The sequence below is a fragment of the Chionomys nivalis genome, chromosome 22 (genome assembly GCF_950005125.1).
Source record: "Chionomys nivalis chromosome 22, mChiNiv1.1, whole genome shotgun sequence".
Lineage (NCBI taxonomy): Eukaryota > Metazoa > Chordata > Mammalia > Rodentia > Cricetidae > Chionomys > Chionomys nivalis.
This window is the reverse complement of record NC_080107.1, coordinates 21,124,003-21,138,527: the sequence shown is the minus strand read 5'-3', so window position 1 is coordinate 21,138,527 and position 14,525 is coordinate 21,124,003. Positions and strand designations below refer to the sequence as shown.

The following is a 14,525-nucleotide window of genomic DNA, read 5'->3' as shown; positions in this document are numbered from 1 at the left end:
ACTGATGGTTAGTACTTGTCTTACTTTACTGAAATACTCAAAACATTTTATCGTAGTTAATACCCATTATATCCCTGTGTTTTTCTGTCAAAGGATGGCCCATATATTCAATGCAGGTCTAATTAAAATGGATTTGAGGTGTGCATATGAAGTGTGTCATTCTGCTTGTGATACGCAGGATTGAACTCAAGGCATTAGGCATGCTAGGTAAATACCACATCCCTATTAGGACCTCACATTAAAATTCATCTCTGAACACTGTAACGTAAGGTCTTAAACCTTTCAAATACAATCTAATGGAATTCTAATATGTGGGGACATCAGTCGGGGGCAAATTACGAAACGCAGAAAATAATAAAAAGAGAAAGAAGATATTTCAAAGGGTAAGTTAAAATACATTGATAGTTTGTGTGAAAATAATCAGTGTCCAAAAGGAAACAATCAAACTCCTCTCTTGAACCCCATAAAAGGAAGCTCCAAACAATAGGAGTTGAGAACCCTCACTCACGTGACCCACTGTCAATCTTGACACTGTATCCCTTCCTAATCTGCACTACCTCTTTCCTTTGAATAAAGTTCTCTTGCCAGTTCTGCCCATCTGTGTGAGCCCTTATTTTCAGTTCCGTGGAAAAAAAGGTCAAGAACCTACAAACACCCAATCCCAATCCAGACCACAGTAGCAGTTCCTTAGAGCTGTGTGTAGGTTGGGAGAAAATGAGGAACTGGGCAACTCTGGGTGATGATAAAATATTTTAAGTGATTGAATTGACAGATGCACTAATCTGTGAATACACTAAAAAATGAATGATATTTGAGATGGTAACACGTATGATACATAAATAAGATTTCCATAAAGCTGTTGAAACAAACATTTTGGCTCTCTGAGAGTGTATCATTTGACTTTATTGATTCTGGACTCTGTTCAAGACTGAATATAGAGTGCCTATAACTTTTCATGTGTGACACACGGAAGTCACTCTCAGGTACTCATCTCTTTAATTAACCTTCCATCATCATGTTGTAAGCATTCAAATAACAAAACAAAAGCCACCTTGCTAAAGCTACATGAGTCTAATTTAGGGACTAACTAATTTGAAGTCTGGCACCTGCTAGACCTGTTTCACAACCTCATTCCAACAGTCACGTGACTGGCCATGCTGCTATAGAGGGAGCTGCAAGCTTCAGATACTAAGGATGCTCCAGGGTGTCTTTGTCTATAGCATCACTCAGTATTTATTGTAAACACTTCAATCACTTTGGGAGTTTCCTCTAACCCCCACATCTCCTTTTTAAAAGTCTTTCATACAGCCAGTAGTGATCCTGACATTTTTTAAAAGCAGTAACCTTTGATAGAACACTGATTCTGCCACCCTCTTATTTACACTCTTTCAATGTTTCTGTACTCTCTGCAACACAATTAAAAATTCCAAGTCGTTGTAAAAATAGAAAGCTCTCTCACTCTCACTCTGATACTAGGAGACAAAATTTCTTCCTATTCCCCCTCTAATCCACACTAGACACTCACAGGCTTGCAAAGTCCTTCCATTCCTTGCTGAATGAACCTGTCCTCACATTCCAGGCCTTCAAGAACTGGAGAAGCATTCTGACTCACAAGGAAATCTGGTTCCTCGTCTTACTCTTGTATATTTCTAATTAAGTCACATGGTGTTCAGGTATGTGGCTTTCTACCAGGATGAGACCTTGAGAAGTAGAAATTATTATCTTCCTTAGAGCCTTGAGCTTATAAATTTTCAGTTAAAGGCTTGAATGAAAATATATGACAATGACTAAAATTGCAATTTGCAAAGTATACACATATTCTCATTTTACCTAACAACAAATCTAGAGATAGGTAAATCAGGTATTATTTTTCCAGTTTTCAGATGAGCAATTATTGCTGGTAACAATACCAGCAATTATTGCTGGTAACACTTATTCTGAAGCAGGTCCATGGTCTACATTCCTGAAACTGGACATAGAGCTCCCATCATTTGCAGATTTGTTCAATCAAAAGAGAAGGGTGACTGCTACCTGGGGAAGAAACTGGGAAGTGATTATAAATTACTATTGTTGTTGATCTCACTATGTAGCCCCAGTTAGCTTCAAGTTTCTTGTGATCACCTTGCTTCAGGTTCTTGAGTGCTGGGATTACAGGTATAAACCAGTAGGCCTACTAGTAGTGACTATAAATTCCTGATATCTGGGGTGATAATATTGGTGACAAGGTACCCAGTGTGCTTACAGCTCCTCTGACAAGCCTCCTCTGAGTTGTTTTGCTGTTTGATATGAAAGAGAAGTCGCTGTGCCCGTTGTATTGGAATTGGCCATTCTGTTAGCAACGTCTGCACAGAAAGCAAGTACTTATGCTTTTAAAAAATAAAAACACGCCTTTAATCCCAGCACTTGGGAGGCAGAGGCAGGCGGATCTCTGTGAGTTCGAGACCAGCCTGGTCTACAAGAGCTAGTTCCAGGACAGGCTCCAAAACCACAGAGAAACCCTGTCTCGAAAAACAAAAAAAAAACAAAAAACAAAAAACAAAAAATAAAAAATAAAAAAAATAAAAACACTATATATGTGTGGGTGTATATATACACATATGAATGTTATAGGATATGGCAAAGCCATGTAAATAGATATTCTACCATCAAGGCTTAGTAGGTTCTTTGATATAAAAAGGGACAAGAAAGATGGCTTTGATTGGTAAAGCAATTGCCTTACAGGTATAAGGACTGAGACTGGAGTGGTTGTTTATAATCTCAGTGCTAGGAAAATGGAAACAGGAGGATGTATGGGGCTCACTACCCAGCCAGTGTAACCTAATTGGTCAGCTCTAGATCAGTGAGAGGCTGTCTTGAAAAGAGATGGATGGTCTTAGTGATGATGATGCCCAAGGTTGTCCTCTAACTCATGTGTGTGTGTGTGTGTGTGTGTGTGTGTGTGTGTGTTTGAGAGAGAAAGCGCGCGCGTGTGCACACACACACACTTTATATATACACATACATACATACATACATACATACATACATGTGTGACTCTTGTGCTATTGCCCTCTTTAAATTTTCTATTTTTAAAAAGAGAGAAAAATAGATGGACAGATGGATTTATAGAAACTTTTTAATTTTTTCTGTTTTTTTAAAGACTTGCTTGATTTTGATTTATGTGCATATACATGTGTCTGTGTATATACCATTTGTGTGCAGGTGTCCATAAAGGCCAGAAGAGGGTGGAGATAGTTACAGGAAGTTATGAATTGACTAGCCTGGGTGTTGGGAACCAAATCTGGGTACCCTGTAGAGCAACAACAGTTCTTTACCAATGAGTTATCTCTCTAGTCCCCAAATCCTTATTTTCTTGCATGATCAACAATTTCTCAGTAAAAATATATAAACATTTTTTACTTAAATATGTATTCTGTAGGTTATTAAAAGTACTTAGTCTAATACAATTCTTTACTCAATAAAGAGTACTTGTGTTCTATCTATCTATCTATCTATCTATCTATCTATCATCTATCTATCATCTATCTATCATCTATCTATCATCTATCTATCATCTATCTATCATCTATCTATCTATCTATCTATCTATCTATCATCTATCTATCTATCTATCATCTATCTATCTATTATCTATCATCTATCTATCTATCTATCTATCTATCTATCTATCTATCTATCTATCTATCAAAGAACTACATTGGTTACAAGAATTACCTATAGAAATATCAACACAGCTGGGCAGTGGTGGTGCATACCTTTAACCCCAGCACTCAGAAGGTAGAGACAGGCCAATCTCTGTGGGTTCAAGACCAGCCTGTTCTACAGAGTTAGTTCCAGAACAGGCTCCAAAGCTATAGAGAAACACTGTCTCAAAAAACAAAACAATGCATATTCTTACATAAAGAGTTCCTAGGGGATGAGTAATCCAGACTCAGTAATCACTGTCTGTAAAATACTTCACCCAGATAAGGATCATGTACAACCAGAATGCTTCATTTTTGATAGCATCACTGTAAGCATTAGCCCTTTGTCCCCATACACATTCTCACACATTTAGCAGATGCAGCTGCTTTTCTTTTTCTCTTTTTCCAAAGATATCTAATATGTGCTGAAAACAACAATTCCGCCTGGTATTTTTCATAATTTGTATTTTAAATTTTACTTATTAATGCTTACACATCTGTGCATGCTATGTGGGTGCCCAGGGAGACCAAAGGGGAGTGTCAGATGGCCCTGGAGTTGGTTGTGAACCCTGATCTGGGTGATGAGGATGGACCACTAGTCCTTTACAAGAATAGCAAGCACTTTTCTACGGGGCCATGGCTCCACAACCTCCATGCTTTCTATATAATACTGGGTTCATAAAGTGAGAGTTTTTTCAACTGAAGCATGACAATTCTCAAAAGGCTAAACATAGTATTACCACAAGAACTAAAAGTGAATACATGAAAAGATACTATCCATTGACAAATAAATGAATGATATACAGGTATAGAGCATGCTTCTCTTATTTACATAATTGAATCATATAAAGCAATGAGGTTCTGAATATTCTACGAGAGGGATAATCTTTGAAAACTTTGTGCTAACTAAAATAAACCTGCCCAATAAATCCATAAATACTGTAGGAATATGAGAGATTTATAAGGACAAAAGACAGATTACAGATAGTAGGATTGAGATGTTACTGGTTGATGATTTCAAAATTTGGGGGGGGGGGCAAACATTTTGGAAATAATAGGAATACCTGTACAATTCTGAATATGACCAATGCTACTGAATCACATAAATTAGACGGTCAAGGAGCCAGGCGTAGTGGCACAGCCTTTAACTGAAGCTCTTGGGAAGCAGAGAAACACAGATCTCTGTTCTACGGTAGCCTGGTCTACACAGCAAATTCCAGGCCAGTCAGGGCACTATAGTGCAACTCTGTCTCCAAAAAACAGGGGGGAAATGTTCAAAGTTGGTAGTAGGAGATATACGCCTCAGTGGTAGAGCACTTGCCTAGAACACCAACAAGCAAGAAAAACAAAAACAAACAAACACCCCCCCCCAAAAAAAACAGTTCAAATGGCAAGTTTTATGATAAATATTGTTTTTCTAAAATGACATAAAATCAAACTATTGTACTGTGTACTGTGGGGTGATCTGCTAGACAGTTAATTCCATCTCAGGGAACTTATTTCTTAAACTAGTGTTGGAAGCTTTTTTTAGAGCTCAGAGAGCTCACTCTGGTTCGTTTAATGAAAGCACCTCTTCTGGCATTCTACTTACCAGATTTCCCTTACTGCCAAAGTGTTTTATTTATATAGCTCACTCCTTTAGCAATTAATCTTGGACCCTTTTTGAGATGCCTGATGTTTTAAAATTACTGTAACACATTATTATTTGATTATGCATTGCTTATAACACCAAGCAACTTGCTTAAGTTATCAAATCAATACTCATACTTAGTATTTGTTTGGATTTTATCTGCCAAAATATGTTGGTAGTAGCTCAGGCTGTCAAAACAGGATCTAATAACACACCACATGCAAAGCAACACAAAATTCAGTCCTACACTTCCACAAACATATTAAGTGAAAATTTCGATAACAAATGGTAAGGGAAAACATTCCAGAAAAATTCATAAGGTTTCGATTGCCCTTTTTGAAAAAAAAAAAATAAACAGAGTATCCTACTGTATCTCAAATTGGCCTTAAATAAATTGTATCCTCGACTGGCCTCAGGTCCTCACGCAATTCTCCCCCGCACCCCAAGACAAGGTTCTCTGTGCTGCTTTGGAACCTGTCCTGGAACTGGCTCTTGTACACCAGGCTGGCCTCAGACACACACAGATCTGCCTGCCTCTGCCTCCCAAGTGCTGAGATTAAAGGCGTGCACCACCACCACCCAGAGGCAATCCTTCTAAATGAACCTCAGTGCTAGAATTTTAGGCATAAGCAACCACTTGCCTCTCATTTTCCCTGACTAAATAAAAAACAAGATGCTGTCAAAATAAGCATTTTTAAAATGAGCAATACATTGACATTTAATGTGTTCACTCACATTTTCTATGCCTACAAAGAAACAATCAGCATATATAACCCTAATTCTTTAAGGTTTATTCAAAAACCTGAAAATTACAGATAGTTTAAATACAATTATTTTAAAGATATTTTGGAGGACAACCAAATAATTTAAATAGCTTATTTAATGGTTATGAAGACATTAAAATAAATTATACTTATAAAACGTGTTAGAGTATGACAATAAAAGAAGGCTTTAAAGAAAAGTGTAAAAAGTTTGAATGAACTGTTTTTTGTTTGCTTGTTTGTTTGTTTGTTTAGTTTAGTTTAGTTTTTTGAGACAATGTTTCACTGTTTATCTCTGACTCTCCTGGAACTTGCTTTGTAGACCAGACTGGCCTCAAACTTACAAAAATCCACCTGCCTCTGCCTCCCACGTGCTGGAATTACATGCGTCTGCCACTGACACACGGCAAATGAACTGCTTCTATTCCTTTGAAAAATCTGCTTACGATGTTAAAGTTAAAGGCATGTACTTATAAAATAGTCTCCAAAGCGAGCCCATTTCAACAGCAGCTCCAGTACCACTCTGTACTGAAACTCAACAAGGGCAGTTCCCGTCTCCATCGAGAACACCCACAGCATCCTGACTCGTTTTCAGTCGGTCAAGCACCAGCCACACCACCAGAGGCCAAAAGCGGGGAGGCAAACAAAACTGAGGTGTAAGCTGACAAAACACAAGTTCAAACATTCTTTATTGTTTACAAAGTCCTTACACCCTTAATCTCTGAGATCTTATCATTTTCAGAGGACTGAATTATGATTTCTAAGGTCACAATGTATTAGGAAAAGAAATGAAGAGACGATGATGACAGCTGAAGTTTGTCAAACATCTACTCTGTTGAGCACTAGAAAGGGGACTGTGGGCAGGAGAGGAGGGACATCTGGGACAGGGAAACCATGGGAATTCCTAAGACGGACAAACGGCTTGACTCCGTGGCCATGACCGAGAACCCACAAGCTCTCCTGAAGAGAGTCCCTGCACGACAATACATGAGGAAACTACAGTTCAAAAGCTTTCTTGGTTCTCAAAGAAAAAGTTTTGGGTTTTGTTTTAATTACCCTCAAGAGTATACATTTTAAAAGAGAGTATGATTAAGGTTCTAACTAATCATGAAGGGCTCACAGTTAATAGTCTCTCCTCACTTTCTCCCCATGTAGGATGAGAACACGATCTACCTTGCAGCACTATGCTGACAACCAACAGCTAAGGCACTCAGGTACAGCTCATGACAGGTCACTGAAATAATACAAAAACCTAACTGCCCAGTATATTTAGTTCTGTGACATAAACAGTTTTATTACATTTAAAATAATGACAATTGGAGTTGGAAAGATGGTTCCCAAGTTGGGAGTACTGGTTGTTCTTCCATAGGACCTAGGTTCAATTCTCACCAACCAAGCCCATAACTGTCTGTGATTCTGGTTCCAGGGAATCTGACTCCCTCATACAGACATACATGCAAGCAAAACACCAATGCACATAAAATAATTTTTAAATAATCATCATCATCATAATACTTTGGGGATGACTGGAGGCCACTCTAGCATGTAAAGAAGACAAAGTCAAGGTGTACTAAGATTTTACAGGAAACACCTGTGAGTTTTAGCAGACAACATGTTATGCTGAGATAAGTCAAATTCATTCTTCAGTATCAATTTAGACTGTTATCGTCTAGGTAAAGTCTTCCTACACCTCTTTGCACTTCTAGATTCTTCAAATGTACCCCATGGAAAAGTCCTGGCTCCTTACCCCTATCCAGTCAAGCTCACCTGGAAAATCTCTCTATCTCACAGCTGGTGGATCCCATCACCCTTCTAGACATCTTTTCTCCCTCTCATCTGTGAACATCACCAAGAAATCTTTTCAGCTTTTTTACCTTTCAAAACATCCCGAGTTTAAACTCTACCAAGTCACTCCCTTCTGTTAGATGAAAGAACTCTGTAACAATGTTCCATGACTACAGTCTATTCTCAACATAGTCAATAGAATGGTCCTTGTAAAACACAAACTAGATCTATGCAAAAGCCTGGGTTCCATCAAGTCCTGCCTGGGCTCTGAAAAGTCTCATGTCAACAGCCTCTACCCTTCCTTCCTACTCTCCCCTCTTCCTCACTCTTTACCTCCAATCAGCCTCCATTTGCTTCCTAAGGTCATAACAGGCATGCGCCTGCCAAAGGCTTTCTGCCTGGAAAGGTGTGCGCAGAAGATTACCTTGTCAATGGTCAATCACGACCTTGGTTGAGTCCTTCTAGACCCCAGAACAGCCATAAAAATTATCCTGCTCCCTTTTCTTTAGATTTCTTTCTTAGTAACATTTACAGTCTAACATGCTATATATTTTACAAATTATTCATTATAGTTTATCTCCACCTAAACTGTATGATTCATAAAAGTAAACTTTCGGAAGGTTTATTTACTGTTATTTCCCATGTATCTGGAATGGTTCAAAAGACATGGAAATTCAACGTGTAACTGAAGTAGGCTGGAATAGCTGGGTGGTGGAGTACCTGCCTAACGTTTTCTAAGGCCCTATCATCAGAAAGTCAAGACAGTAATAACAACACTAATCTTCAATGAAAACAACACACTGACTATGACTTTATCCAGCACACAGTACTGTGTGTGTTTACCTGTACTTATCACTTACCACACTGTGCTATCACAGCCTAAGTGTTTCCTGCTTCTACTAAAACTGTAAACTGTGGAGACAGGGCTTTTGTTTGGCTTCCTACTATAAGTAATTTTACTTCTTACATTGTCTGTCACCTTGGAGGTCCTTTATAAAATTTGATAAATCCATCTAAATCGACAGTGTGCACACCTTTATAATGAACAAAATATAAAAGTGCCTGACTTTTTAAATCCTCTGTATGACTCTGGAGTTCTGGATTTTGGGTTCTGTTGGTGTTCCTCACAAGACTCTGACACTGGCAAAAGGACCTTACTCACATTATTTAAATTCTCTACAATTATTTCTTCGGCAATGAAAATGGAAGCAATGATACCGTGCCTAATGTGATTAATATGACTATAAAATGATAAATTAGCTCGGCAGTTTCTATGTAACAATAAATGGTATCTATTACTTATCATTACAAAATTAAAGAGGCACTGTTGTAAATTTTATTTTGATAACGATATTAAACATCATATTTAGAACCTTCCAAGATATAAGAAAAACTTATATTAAAAATTACGGAGTGAATTTGAACTTGATAAGTGTTTTGAAAAGAAGGTACTTAAATTCTTTCAACACAAGCTAAATTATTTATATTCCCCAAGAATACTTTTAAATGTTTGCCTAGTTTTAGATTCTATAGTCTTCTTCAGAAGTTACATTTAATTTTTTAATAATTTTAAAATGTTATCTCTTACATAAAAACCTATGACTAAAGCTTAAATATCAAGATGATAATATTTAAATAACCTACATTTCCCTAGCAAATAATATACACATTCTTCTTTATTCTATGAACAAGCTCATCCTTAGAAATGTCAGAAGCATGCTTGGAACTTGACTGTTAACTATTAGTTTTCTACTTCGTATTTTATTCATGAATCCAACAATATTCGTAATTCTTGCATGAGGATGGTTTAAGAAAAACAGAGTTCTGTTTAAATGTGATGATCATTTATTTCATTGTAAAGTCATGAATCTCCTGCTCTTCTATACACTAACACTCCCGGTGGCAGTTAGTTCTCTATTTTATAAAACGTGCTTCCTTTATATTTTGTACTGTAATAAATAAATGAACACATTTTACTTAATCACCTGGGTAGGAGACGAGAAAATGAGGTAAGCAGTTTAAACAACTGTCCCAAGGCCACAGATGGGGTGGCTGCCAGCTCAAGGATTAAAGCTAAGCGGTTCTTTATTCCTTCTTATGCTTTGAGTACTTAACATGCTTTTTATATCTCAGGGTCCTCGCAATTAATGTACGAAAACAATTTAGTAAGAATTAAAACATTTATCAATACATTATGTTAATATGTAAATAGAAATTTCTTATATAAAAAATAAATTAGAATCTATTCCAGAATCTAAAAACAATATGATTTACTACATGTTATTTCAGGATTTTGCTAAGAGCACTTTTGCAAGTGGCAGCTTACTATAACTTACCATGCTAATGGTTTTCTTAAGCTTGTTTCTGTAACCAAAATATACAGTTGGTATATGACATGGTTGTCAGAAATACTTTCAATTTTAAAAAAAATTCTCCAAACTTAAAACATTAGTTTCTACTCAAAATATAAGTTCAAGCTCAGGAAATACTTCTAAAAGCCTCATCAATGAAAACACAGTGATACACAATACAGAAAACAGCGAAGGCTCTCCTTAGTGGGAGAAAGACATTCAGCACAACACTGGCAGCTTACTGTGGAGAGGGTTTAATCAGGAAGTAGCCATTATCCTTTCGATTCGGAGCAGAGGCAGAGGCAGAGGCAGAGGCAGCACTCCACAACAAGCCACGATATTTTCAGTCAAAAGGCTTGAAAGAATACTTACTATTGTATCCTAGCTCTGCTGACCCCAAAGGTCACAATATGTCCTTTATCAAGCGCTATAATGAAACCACAATTCGTTAGCATTTGCAACGCTCTGTTTGTTGAAACACCTAAAATCTACCTAACACAGCCTCTCTCTCACAAAACATGGCTGTCTTATTCAGAGATTAGCAATTATTGTAATGAGATACTGTCGGAGAGGGTCAAATAGTACTTCCTGCAGTTTACACATCTTGATTTCCTGGTAAACAAACTGAGAGGCAGGTGGAGCACTTAGCTCCCGGGTAACCAGAAAGCTCACGTGACAAAACTAAGTCAGGTAAGGGGATGGCTTAGGTAATTGTTCTTTTCTTAATTCTGTTGAGGTCAAACCTTATAATGGAGAGAAGAATCTTGTCCTTCCCTTTGGAAGGATTTGTTTCTGCCACGCATGAACTCAACTTACAGTAAAAAATGCTCACAGCCTTAAGTAGGTTTCAAACACTGGTTTGAAACATTGGCTTGGTTAATAAATTGTAAAAATAAGGCAATGCTAACAATATTTAAATAAAAAAAATAACTGTTCAAAAACATGCTAAACAATCACCTTTTAATTTCAACTGCTTTTAAAAGTTGGTACAAGAAATTTCTGAGAGTAAAAGATTAACACTCAATTTTTATCAAAACATGAGTCTTTGTATTAGGGCAATCAGACTACTATATAAATATACAGCAATCTTGAAAAATATGGTAAGAATCAAAAGTTTACATGGGGTAAAATGATTCCCTACATTTTAAGCTCCTTTTTCAAAAATACAATTTATAATATAATAGTCACCTGAGCACTTAAAAATGCAAGAATCCAATTGCTAATCTGAAAACTGCATTTCTTTGTTCTCAGTTTTTCCAACCCAATTTGCCTTTTCCCCTATCCCCTGAAATTGGATGGAAATTGATTTAAATTATCACTACAAAATCTAAAATTCTTAGGTTCCTCAAAATAAAAACAAGTTACTACTTTCAAAGTATCTAGGTGATTTTTAAAATCTGTAAAACTTGTACTTATTTTAAAAATCTTGTATTTATGGGCTGGAGGCATGACTCAGTCATTAAAGGCTAGGCTCACAACCAAAATTATAAAAAAATCTAATTACTAAAAATATAATATTTTACTAATATTATATTTCTACTCATGAATACAAGATTTAATAATTTAATGCAAAGAGTAATTAAAGACCCTTTTATAATATAAGCATATCAAATATTTAAGTCATTTGATTAATTTAAGCTTATATTAACTCATTTGCAAAATCTAATGTACTGAAAGAGTAAAAACAATAAAAATCAATACAAAAAATCCCAAATCCACCTGAACAGAAGACTATGGACCAGATGGACAGAATCTCAGAAATCTGCTCATAAATATCAACTGTGTTGCTTCAAAAGAGTATTGAATCACATTAGCATAGTTGTTAACACCATTAATCTTTTACCACAATGAAACTGTCAATTTTCAAAACACTGTAACTAAGCAGTTAAGAGTTCCAGCTAAATTTTGTAGTCAAATTCAGTAACACGTATATCCTATTTTCACCAGCATGCAAACATGGTCCTCAGTCCATCAGAGAAACTATAAATGCAATTCCAACCATACAGGCAGTTTCTGTCTATTCATATGCCAAGACAAAACAGTTAAGCTGCAAGATTACTATTTCAACTATTTCAAAGGTCCATGACTGTGTCAGGTCCCGTGACAGCTCACTTTTGGAAACAGTAAAGAAAACTGTGAAGAGGAAGAGAAAGTAAGTGTGATACTTTAGTCATTCAAAGTTGCTCCTGCAGGCACAGTCAGCGAGCTTTCCCACGAAGAATTTATACTTCTGGGCTCAAGGAATGTGTGCTTGCTGACAACATGGAGGACCTGAATTTGACCCCGGGACCAACATGGTGGAAGGAGAGAACTAATTCCCACTAGCTGTTCTGGCTCTCCACGACAACACACACATACACAGAGAGAGAGAGAGAGAGACAGAGAGAGACAGAGACAGAGACACAGAGAGACAGAGACAGAGATGAGAGAGAGACGAGAGAGAGACAGAGAGACAGAGACGAGAGAGAGAGAGAGAGAGAGAGAGAGAGAGAGAGAGAGAGAGAGAGAAATGAGCGCATTCTGAAGAGACCTCATAGTTGAGACAAAAGGGACAGTGGCTGTACACAGCAGCATGTGACTTAGGTGACAAAAGGCTCTTTTCCCTTCCTCAAGTGCATTTCATCCCATCTTCTCACTCGGACATTTGCAAAGGGTACATTTAACATAGCTAACTGGAATTATGGGGGCTACAAAGACAAAAGCCTCCAAAAGAGCCCCCCTCCCTGGTAAATCTAACCATACTAAAAGAGCTCTAACAGCTGGATGAAAGGGCCAATGGGATGGCTCAGTGAATAATAGAGGTTGCCACCCAGAACAAACGGTCTCATTTTGATCCCTGAAACTCAGGAAAGACCAGATTCCTCAAGTTTGCCCTCTCACCTTCACACGTGCACAGTGACAGGTCAGTGCCCCCACAAGCACACCCACATCATACTCACCCAGACTTACAATCACACATAGGAGCAAATAAAACCATTCTGTAATAAACACTACTTATGTCCCATCTTATGACAGAAGAACATGACATGGCTCACAACCAGTAGGAAAGAGAGTCTTTCCATGTAATTATAGATAAATAAGAAAACCAACGGCCAGATGCGGGAGCACACCTGCAGCCCTGACACTCAGAAAGCCACAGGAAGAGAGAGGTACTGTCTCAAAGTACAATGCAAGGTAAACCTGAATATAGAAATGCTGTCGCTAGGTTCATACACGTCATGATACGAGGTTAGCCAGCAAGAGAAGCAGACAATTTCCAAAATCCTTGCTCTCATCCATAAGATGCCAATTCACAAACCCAAAGAATTACCTAGTTCCCACAAGGAAGACAATTTTGATATTTCAATAAAACTTTTCTCAGCAAATTTCAGAACTTACTTAGTTAGAACAATGGATTTCCTATGTCATCGTCCTTTATAATTTCCTCAGCAAAAGCCATAGCCATAACATAATAAAAGACAATTGACTTTGGCCAAAAATAATCTAATTTATCTCATTTGAATCCTTATATATTTTTGTTAAATTCACAGTTGTTTTTTTTTTTGTTTTTTTTTTTTTGATTTTTGAAACAGGGTTTCTCAGTAGCTATGGAGCCTGTCCTGGAACTCACTCTATAGACCAAGTTGGTCTTAAACTCACAGAGATCCACCTGCCTCTGCCTCCCAAGTGCTGGGATTAAAGGCGTGCTCCACCACTGCCCAGCTAAATTCAGTTTCATGTTCCAAATTTAGTCTCTCCTACAGGCTGAGTACAGTAGTATTCAGGGAAAGGTGTGGCTTCAGAAAGGCGGGAAGAAGACTTTAGGATGTAAACGCAGGTACTGCAGAGAATTCCAGCCCCTCTTTCATCTACGGCCTTTCAGGGGCTTGTTCCACTTGTCTGGCTGTGAGCAAAGCTATAATAAATTTTATTCCTATTCAGTCTGGGATTCCTAATTCTGGGAGACAAATCCATCTCCACATGGAGCCTGAACAAATTAACGTTTGTGTTTGCATATGCAGAGCTTACTTTTTTAGGTTACTAATCTGGGGAAACACAACAAAACGATGAATACAGAAACACCCAATTACATCATCAAAAAAAGAAAACCCTGAAATATTACTCCCTATCAACTGCTACATACCTGGATTGAATACAATTAAAATTCATCACAGCTACACTCTGATTTTCATGAGAAATAAATATGTAATAGCAAATCAAACAGCCACAGTGGAGTGAGTCTCTGTGTCTTGTAAAGATGCTAACTTTATGTCCTATGACTGCCCAGAGTATTCTTTTGCTTCCCATCGCTTCTCTCTCTCATCAGGGAGAACCT

General features: G+C 37.4%; 1 protein-coding gene across 16 annotated transcripts in view; it reads right to left on the bottom strand.

Annotated features, from left to right (window-relative positions):
• Positions 1-14,525, bottom strand: part of Baz2b (bromodomain adjacent to zinc finger domain 2B) — a 213,038-nt gene that overhangs the window by 111,315 nt on the left and 87,198 nt on the right. The window contains exon 1 of one of the 16 annotated variants that reach the window (XM_057755622.1): positions 10,583-10,685. The exons of the other annotated variants lie outside the window; for them this stretch is intronic. The gene's annotated coding sequence lies outside the window, so the exon portion shown is untranslated. Of the gene's footprint in view, positions 1-10,582; positions 10,686-14,525 lie in introns of those variants that run through there. 16 annotated transcript variants of the gene reach the window in all.